Source organism: Taudactylus pleione, unplaced genomic scaffold (assembly GCF_031769625.1).
Source record: "Taudactylus pleione unplaced genomic scaffold, aTauple2 ptg000037l, whole genome shotgun sequence".
NCBI classification, from domain to species: domain Eukaryota; kingdom Metazoa; phylum Chordata; class Amphibia; order Anura; family Myobatrachidae; genus Taudactylus; species Taudactylus pleione.
In genome coordinates this window covers 10,354,400-10,364,906 of record NW_028284439.1, presented here as the reverse complement: position 1 = coordinate 10,364,906, position 10,507 = coordinate 10,354,400, and positions in this window count along the sequence as shown.

The window sequence follows — 10,507 nt, the reverse complement described above, 5'->3', positions numbered from 1 at the left end:
TCTAACAATACGTATTGAACTAATAACCATGTGTGCACTATTTTGTTAGGCTGTGTGCTATTCTGGCTTTTCTTTTAGTCTTAGGCAACGTGTATTGCTCCTTTCCTGTGGTACCTTCTGTATACTGTAGAGCCAGTGTGATCACTGTACGCGTATCTGCTAAAGACATATTGCCATCTGCCTTGCTTCTACACTTACATCTGCTTTGTGGATGTCAAGATGTTAAATTATATTTTCATACTTAAGGATCAATCCAATTGTTCGCGAAGGGTGCGAGTCAGGCTGCCGTCCAGTGCGGTTATTGTCGCGATGACTTGCACCCACGAGATCATCGCAGACAGCTGGTTTGAGCCAATAAAACACTAGGATAAAACACTTGGGTTAGATTTACAAAAAAAATCTAAAAATTAAAAGTGGAGGTGTTCCCAGTGGCAACCAATCAGATTATAGCTGTCATTTTTCTGGTACTGAAATATGATCACTAGAATCTCATTGGTTGAATTGAACACCTCCACTTTTCCTTTTTGGAAGATTTAGTGAATATCTCCCTAGGCCTTTATTTTCTAACATACAGTAAAAGTTCAAACACATTTCCAGAGTTTCTCCTAGTTTTTAATAAATATGTTGCAAGTGAAAAGCCAGTCAATAAAGTATTATCTGATATTCCATTTACATTAAAATACTAAATTAAGAATCAGTATGTTTGATGTTTCCCTGCTGCCATGAATGGAGTATGGATTATTTAATGTCCTTTTCCAGGAAACAGGAAATCAAGAGAAACATAAAAAGAATGTTCCATAGCAAGATAATACATATTTCCATCCAGTCTCTTAAATTGTAAATAAATGGGCATTAAAATGCATGTATACCTATTTTGTTTATACTTGTAAGTGTGTCTTTATCAGTACTCCTTTAACAATTACAAGGGATGATTAGCAACTAGTGATAGAGGATAACTGCCAACCTAAAAAGCAGAGGACCAACAACGTGTAGCTCGAAGAGAGTAAATATAAGTATTTGTCCCATGGTACAGTGGTCCAAATACATGTTTATAGTGATAGGTCAATATGTGAAGAGATGCAGAGGAAGCCAGTCATGATGGATATGTCTACCTGCAAGATCTAATTATAACCATTGCCTTTTTCAAATCTGTTGTATGGTGTTCCATATGGGCCAGTGATAGCCACACAGATTCCATATACATAATCCATGCATCATCTCCAAGCGACAGTGAGTCGGCTGTACCTATGCTGTAAACGGGACCTGGGTCGGATGATTGACCTGGGTACAACCTTGCTCGCTACTGGTTTGGATCGCTGGGTCACTGGACCCAGGTTATTTTTCGAGGACCTTTTTCCACTGATACCTAACCCGGGTTGAAACGGCAATAACCTGGGTTATTTGGCCAGTGTAAAAATGGTATAAGTTGCCATTGACACCCTTCAAGTATCTTCATGTAATCATGATGGTGCTGCTCTACTACAGGTCACGAGAAAAACAATACACAGTATAAATAATTAAACCCGCTCTGTCCAACTCATCCAACTTCATTATTTTACTGTAGGTAGATGGTAAAGGCCATTAAATAAAGAGAAAATAAACAAATGTACATAAATCCATGTCTATGTTACATCATACACAATGGTTACCTTGGCCTATGGCTAGGTTGGCTATATAAATAAATACAGCTGTTTATGAGTTGTCAATTTTAACTGTAAGATATGATACAATTAATATTCACATTTTTACTTACAGAACAACAAAACAAAATGCACATTTCATGGCAACTTTTTTTATAGTCACACTGTATATTATAAATGTAATTTAGAGTACATATTATAAGAACTGAGAACTAAGACATACATGTGCCACATCATGCACACACAAATAACCAACATATTATCTGCCTTATCTTGCTATTGGCTAAAATATGTAAATTATTAATCATGTTCACTGAACCCTGCTCACAATAAACTATTTGTTTCCTGTACTAAAATGATTTGTCACATTGCATTATTAGATGGTGAAGTTAAAGTCTCTTCTAAGAGCCAATGCTTCTAAAGGTGGCGAGTGGTGGTGCTGCCCATAGCAACCAATCAAAGTCTGTGTATCATTTTCTAGAATGCATATTAACATCTGATTGATTGCTATGGGCAACACTACCACCACTTGTCTGTTTTAGAACATTTAGTAAATCTGCCCCTAGGTATTTAAAGAGCTCTTCTACTTGCAATTAGGGTGGTGGGGGTGAGTGGAAGAAACTATTAATCTCAACACATTCTATTGCAGTGAACAAGAGTATATATATTAGACAGTGTTAGTACAAATTATAGTGGGTATGTGGTTATTGGATACAATAAGACCTATTTCCATACCCATTTATATGCTTTTAATAAAGGTTAAATCTAGTAATCGTATGCCTAAGAGAAATGGAGCCATGGCTGCTGGACATATGGCACCAGTTTGGAGGTGGTTAGGTCATGATTAAGGGGTCTATATACTAAGCCTTTACTATTTACTAAGCCTTGGATGGAGATAAAGTGAACAGAGATAAAGTTCCAGCCAATCAGCTCCAAACTGCCATGTCACAGGCTGTGTTTGAAAAATTACAGTTAGGAGCTGTTGTTTGGTACTTTACCTCTGTACACTTTATCTCCATCAAGGCTTAGTAAGTAGACGGGGGTCCTGCAGTTGCATTTGCTCCAATAGGTATAGAATTGTCATCCGCAATGTCAATTGTGACTAATCTGTCACCTCCATATTCTCCTTCAGCTGATCTGTAGCATTCTTCTCCAGCCTCCAGGAACCTGTAACAAGCACTATCATTGTGATTGAGCATGTGTATAGGGGAGAGCACAGACTAGTGACAGTGGTGTAAGCATTGGAGGTCTGAGTGTTAGCAGTGAGGTATTGGAAGATGCTGTTTTTGACATGGTATAGACAGTTCAGAATGGAGTGAGGGTTTACGTTACTGGCAATGGAGGTAGAGTCTGCTTTCTATAGGTCTGCTAGTCAGTTATGTGTTTACTGTCCACTTTTAATTACTGTCCTGGCGGGGACCCAGCAGTGCCTGGAAAGCTTCACTGAAGCCGGAAAGGCTGCTGCCAGGGCCACATTGCTGGTAATGAGGGCCGTATCGCTCTCGCCATGACAAACAGTGGTAGTCTTAGATTACAGCTCTTTATTAAATATTGAAAAGATAACAACCCCTTTAGAGAGTGCTAAAGGGGTTATGTAGGGCCCTTAGGTTCTTCCTTGTTACGTCATTTTGATCTTATTTGGGGTGGACAGTATAGAGGCCAGTACTGTTATGTAGGAAATAGCACTTATGAAGAACTGACATATGATAGTATGGAAGGTTGTGGTTAGAGCTTATGGGCCTGACTCCGAGGTATCTCAGATGCGGCTGCAGCTGTGTCTTTTGCCAGTGTATGTCTGTGACTTATGCAAATGATGCTGCAAAGCCTTTCCTTGGTTCACATCTGTGAGTATGAATATGCAAGGACTGAGGTGCTCACTATGAGCGTCTGTAAGATGCTGTAATACCGCATGGTGCATCTTAGGACACCAACATCAGCCACGTCATCGAAAACTTGCACCAGCCTTATGGCATGTGCAGATCTTCCGCCTAAGTATGGCCTTTGGTTGTGTTTATTTGGTTGTTTATTGGATGATTTTTTTTTCTAATTGTCTTGTCATGTAGTGTTCTTGACACAGAAGAGAGACAGAAGGAGCTGGGCCAGGGGCGTATCTATAATGGGTTCAGGGGGGCCCACACTGCACCCATAGTCTTATACTTACCTCTCCATAGTGTTGCTTTGCATGTCGAACCGGCCATCTTGCCAGTGTCCTGTGCATGCGCAGTACTAATGTCCCCGGGAAAATGGCGCCTGCACTAAGCCAAAATCTACAGTGCACTGCGGGACCACCTTAGAGAGAGGAGGGGGCCCGCACTGTCTGCAAGCGGGCCCCCTCCTCTCTTAAAATGCCCTGGAGCTGGGCAAATTCTGTGGTATTACGGTACATCCTTTTCACAAGGTATTTGTTTGCCTCAGGAATGGTCAACACTCATTATTATTTTGGTTACCCTGGAATGCTAAGTTGAATGAATTGCAATCATTGCTGGGTCAGCTGCTTGTTAGGTAATGCCTGTGGGAAGGGCTTTCTGTAGTCCCTGGTCACAGTGAAAGTCAAAGATCCTAATCATTACATTCGAGTATGCAGGCAGACTGTGTAGCTTTAAATTCTTTATATTTCTTGATTATTTGCAATACTTGTGTTGGCTGCAAAGTAAGTATTCAATTCTATGTGCTAACTGGGCAGCTGGTACACTAGGTTTCAGTGCCTTCTTTCTGGGTGAATGGTGTGTGGGTGCTTGGTCCAGCTTGATTTGCTTAAGCTGAACTTTGTTAGAATTGTTACAAATTGTTGTCGATGATATGTTCTTCCAGTGTGTTTTTTTTTCTCGACTGGGTGAACGCAAAAGTAGTTACCACCCTTACTAAGGTCACCAGTGTCTCTATTTTTGTCCTACTCAATCTATCTTCTGCCTTTGATACTGTCGCTCACCTGATCCATTCTATTAGTGCCCATGACTGTGTCCTATCGTGGTTCACCTTCTTTGGTCCATCGTCATCTCACTTTATACCTCTTTCCTTGGAAAACTCTTCAGTTCCTTCAATACCCCATGAACACCACCTTTATAGAGATTGCACTCACATTTAACTATCGTCTTGTGAGCTCTCCCTGAGGGCTTGCCTGAGACGGGATCGTTATGTAATACCGCCAGCTGCATGGTTCAAATCCCGACAGTGCATTCTTAGCAGGGGTGAAGATCCCGACTGCTGCTAAAGGTAAGCAACCCTAATCTTCCCCTAAGTGCCTAACCCTAAATCCCACTCTAAGTGTGTAAACCAAACCCCTCCTTAGGGGTGCCTAACCCTAACCTCCCCCCAAGTGCCTAACCCTAAATCCCCCTCTAAGTGTGTAAACCTAACCCCTCCTTCCCCACTACCTAAACTTAAGTCTCCCGGGAGGGTGCCTAACTCTAACCTCCCCCGGGGGTGCCTAACCCCCCCTTTCCCTAGCTTAAACCTAACCCTCCCATGGGGGGTGTCCCAGGGAGTCCTAAACCTAACCTTTCCCCCCCTCAGCGACTGTCCGCCCCCGGCTTACCTTCGATGCTGGGCTCCGGGCGTAGGTAAAATGACTGGTGTCGGGATTTCGATGCCCGTCATTTGTATCTTGCCGGGATTAGACAGGCGGGAAGCCGGCGGTCGGGATTGCGTCCGTTGGCTTCCCGACTGCTTCCTCCTGAGTCTCTTCCTGCTTCATCCTGGATGTTTCGTGCCATAAGTCATAGAGTGTAGCCCGGGTAATCCTGAAAACATGCAGTGTATGCCAAAAAATGGATTATGCAGCAGGACTTAACTGAATCGTTGTTTAAGAGGGAAATTCCAAACAGTCAGTACCAAGGACTTGGATATCCAATATGAGTATGCCAGCATGCATATATATATAGTCCTTCTTACGGTATAAACTGCTTGGTAAATGTGCCTGCTTCTGATGAAAATAAGTCAAGCGTGCACCACCTGGCATTAGCCGTGTGCCAACTCAAGTTACTGCGGTCTTGAAATGTCTGGACCCTCCATCTGAGCGTCCTCGGAATCTGCAATAGAGGTCCTCCTGATGGATGGTTGCTAGTCCCCGGGTGAAAGCACAATGGGAGAGTTAATGCCGCTTAGTTCTTGCCGTGATAAGATGAATTGATGTTGGATCCTTGGCTCGCAATCCCCTTCAGGCTCCAGTTCAAACTCCTGACACTCACTTGCAAAGGACACATGAGGGCAGATGTATTAAGCTGTGAAAATGATAAAGTGGAGAGTGATAAACATCCAACCACTCCTCCCAACTGTCATGTTACAGGCTGTGTTTGAAAAATGACAGGAGCTGATTGGTTGGTCATTTATCGCTCTCCAATTTATCACTTTCCAGAGCTCAATACATCTACCCCTAACTACACCCAATCCTACATCTCCAACTTTATTTCTGAATCACTTCTACCCTCCTGCTCAACTCTTTCTCTGATTGTCGCCTCTACTTCACCTTGGTTACCTTCTCTCATGCCCCCTTCCACTGGAACTTTCTCCCTCACCAAGTCAGACTTGCAATTACTTTCACCAGTTTTAAACACTCACTTTTCATCAAATGCACATTTTCATCAAGGCCTACTATACCTTCTCCTAAACCTCCAATCTCCTCCGCTGGCCTTCTCTCTTCCCTAGTCCAATTGATCAGTCCTCCTCTTAGCATATAAACTTTCACAGGCATGGCCCTCAATTCTCAGGTTCACCCCTAGCACTATTCTTGCATCCCCTGATCCTTGTCTTTGTCTCTTAAGGGGAGATGTATCAAGCCTTGGATAGAGATAAAGTGGAGATGTCAACTTCAATGACTCTATCTTTGTGTGCTCACCCTTCACTGGGTACAGTCTCTTTGAGTGCAGAACTGATTTTCCCTCCTACTGACTCAAACTCCAGTAAGATCCAGCCCTCACACCTTGTCCGCATCCTACCTAACTTGTGGGTTTATTGACTCTGTTTGTTCGAACGATATGTCAACTTACATTTACAGTTGACATGTCAAATGTTACTGTTACTTGCTATATGTCCTGTATAATGGTGTGGAAACTACGTGGCACCTTAGAAATAACATATAATAATAATGCTAAATAAAAAGTTGCCAGGATATACAAATACATTGCAGATGCCGTATCTCATGAGCACATTTATCATCTGGATCTGCCGTCAGAGAGGTTTTGCCATATTCTCTATATTTATGGACCCTTTTTTCAGAGATTTGCATTTGAGAGCTTCAATGTCTTCTTTGTTTTTGCCTATGTATACCAGGATGTGTTGTGAATGTTTTTTTCCCATTAAGATACTGTACCATTTTATTTCTGATTGCTTTTCCTTAGGCATTTTTAGAACTAATGAGCTGCATTCTCATTATTCTAGGAAGCTTGTAATTTGAGATGTACGCATGGTAAATGGTAAAGTGTCAAAATCCAAGATGGACCAATTGGGTCAGGATGAACAAACACATATTCAGGTGTGAGATCTAGGTCCATCTGACTGCATAGAGCTTCTGGCAGGGCAGGTTGCTAAGGCTCTGGTATATGGGTATGCTCGGGCTGGCTGGCATTTGTATGATTGGCTACACTCACTGCTACATATAATTCAATAAGCTTTGTTATATTAGTAAAAGCTGTGGCCTTGCCCTTATTCAAATGTAGCCATGTTTCTTGAGTCTTTGATTATGTTGCCTATAATTTCTCATTAGTCATATACATAGTACTAGATCTATAAATCAGTAGAAGTTGAGCAATGTAATACTGCCTAATTTTTATGTAACATGTAGACTTGTACATAGAATATATATTGGAGTAATGCATTCTATACCTGAGATGGTTTTTTATTTTGCCAATTGACATAATAGGGTATGTATTTCCTTATTTATTTAACCTAAATTTATTTGGACTATTTAGAATATTTAAAAATTTAGTACAAAACAATATATTTGTATTTAACTTTATCAGCTAAACATAGGTAAGAAATAGTGCGGAGGTTAATAAAAATCCTGATAGCTACCATAAATTGTCACTACAATCAAAATTGAAATAAATGTAAGGCTTCTGCTATACAGGGGTGAGGGGTGTCTATAGTAAGGCAACATTAGGCCACAAATGTAGGGATTTAATTTGAAAATGCATTTTTTCTAGATGTAAAGTCTAAATTAGTAGTATCCACTATGTTGTCAAATGTAATGCTACTTTACGTACAAACAACTTTGTGTACGGAATTGGAAGTGCGCCAATGCCTTTGCAAATATATATATATCTAGATCTAGATATACTGTATATATATAAATATATATATATATATGTACTCAAAATTGCTGGTGGCGACACTCAAGGGCCCTTGAGTGCCACCGCTAGCATTTGTCAGTATTCTGATTATATGAGGAAGGCACCCTGGCACTTTATATACACTATTTCTGAGAGTGCTGGTCTTTGACCTTTCATAATATATACACAGTGACCTCTATTTCCACCTAGTATATAAATATATAATAGAAGCAATGGTCGTCACTCAATCCCTCATAGAGACAGCTTGCCTGGGTGCCCTCATCAAAAAGGTAGATTATGTAGTGGTCGATATGCCGTTGCACTCACAGGACTTCTGAATCCAGGTGCAAATAGGTGATTGACACCTAAGTCTCAGTCAACGTTTCAGTTTTATTATCAAAACTTTTGTCAGACCTGATGAAAGTTTTGATAATAAAACTGAAAACTGGTGTCAATCACCGTTTTGCACCTGGAGTAAGAAGTTTGTGAGTGCCACGGCATCTCTTTATTTCTCTCCTTCATAAACCAAGGTGCATGATTTATTCTTTTAATTCCATACTTTAGTCAAGTCAGTCAATGTTTCGAACCTTTGTAATTACCAAAAATTCATATATAGTATACCAGCAATCAGGCAACGCTACATCCATAACAAAGTGAAGTTGAGTATAACTTGTAGATTATACATATGAAGACAAAAGACAAATGTAGAATTCCCTTTTTAAAAATTCTGTTCTGCTCACAATGTGTGTCCTCCAATCTAACACTGGTATTTTGAAAAGTCTGTTTTATGTTGCAATGTCTTTTACATTAGTTTTAGTCTGTGCTGCATCTCATGTTTTGTTACTGTCTGTGTTATATTTAGCACATGGCCTCTTTGTTGTGTTATTTCCGCAACTGACAATGCTGTATTTGTTAGTGTTTGTTATTTTTTGTGGATTTAAAGTCCCATTGGTGCATTGGACAATGGGTTGTTATTGTGTAAACTAAGGAGAGAAACTAAATATATGCATATATATTATGGAGTGACTTATTTGCAAACAATTGTGTGTTAAATTATTGATCTGACGTTATTATCTGAAAATACAATTGACCAAATTGTGTATATTTTAATAAATGCTTAAAGCTTTTATGTGTGCCTTTTTTAATTAAAGCAACAATGTTTATTCTCATACAAGTATACAAGAATACAAGTAACATCTTCATTTATGCCTCAATAGAATAAACGCCATACATTATTTTAAAAAGCTATCCTTTCAATATTTTGATCATTTTGAATGCATAGAAACTAGAGATGTGCAGGTCCAGTTCTCAGAAAACCGACAACAACTGAATTAGGGGATCCGAGTCGAACAGAGTCCGAGTTCGAAATCACTTTGGGGTACCGAGTCGAACTGAAACCCAGTTCGGATATTCCTGTGGGTAGGGACTCGGATTTAAAAACCAAACTCGGGTTTTGGATTGTATGTTAACAAGTCAAAATGACGTATTTAGCTGTTTTTTTAATTTTATTTTATTTAAAAAAAATACAGATCCAAAACACGAAGATGAATCCGAATCCAAAACCAAAACATGGGGTTCAGCGCACATCTCTAATAGAATCAGTTTTGTTGTGTTACAATGTATTAAACACCAAGGGGACAAATGTAATACATTTTGCCCCAGGATTTAAATCGTCATTTAAAAAAAAACAAAAAAAACAACGAAAGGTTGGTTTTGTCTTCAAAAGAAATTTACCAAAATATTGGCACTTTTTCTAACTTGCACCCTATGTTATATGGCCATTGATGTTGCTTTATACACCAAAGGGCTGATGCAGAATGAGAAGTAAATCGGGCATACATTAGAACACTAGAGAAAAGAAAAAGCTATGTTACTTTGCAAAATGTCAACATTATGACTATATCATCAACATTGTACATGTCAACATTCTGAATGTCAACAAAACTCCCTTCATCACAGTGAGTGCTTGTATCTTACCTAATCTAGGTGCAAAACATATGGTATGTCTCCTAGCACATGTATATTCACATGTCTTAATGTGAGCTTTGCCGATGAGAACGCCCCTCAGTGCCGGTACTCACCAAAAGCTGATACAAGATTTAGGGGTCTATTTACTAAGAGGGTAAAAAAACAAAGCAATGGGCGCTGTAATGAAGAGTCAAGAAATAAGGATGTACGTAAATTGCAGCTCAACCAAAAAAGAGGTGGCTAGCCTCAAAAATTATGGAAACAAATAAAACAAATTTTGGGAGCGCAATGTGATTCAAATAAAAATCATATTTATTCATATCAAATTTGCTCTAAATTGTTCCTCTAAACTATGTATAAATTTATATAATCATGTTAAACCGGCAACATGTTAATTAACACAGTACATTCTTTAAAAATATGACATGACAATAAAAAACTGATTATAAAAATAGACAATACATATAGGATGAAAACCAAATTAAAAAGTCACTTGTATATTCATGGTAACCCTTAATGAACCTCCTGTGGTTCTGGGTAAAAACAAATCTGGAGCATCCGATGTGCATTAGCGCTGTGAATCTCCTGAATAAATGAACCAGTAAGGTGAAGCTAACGCGTTTCTCGGCCTTT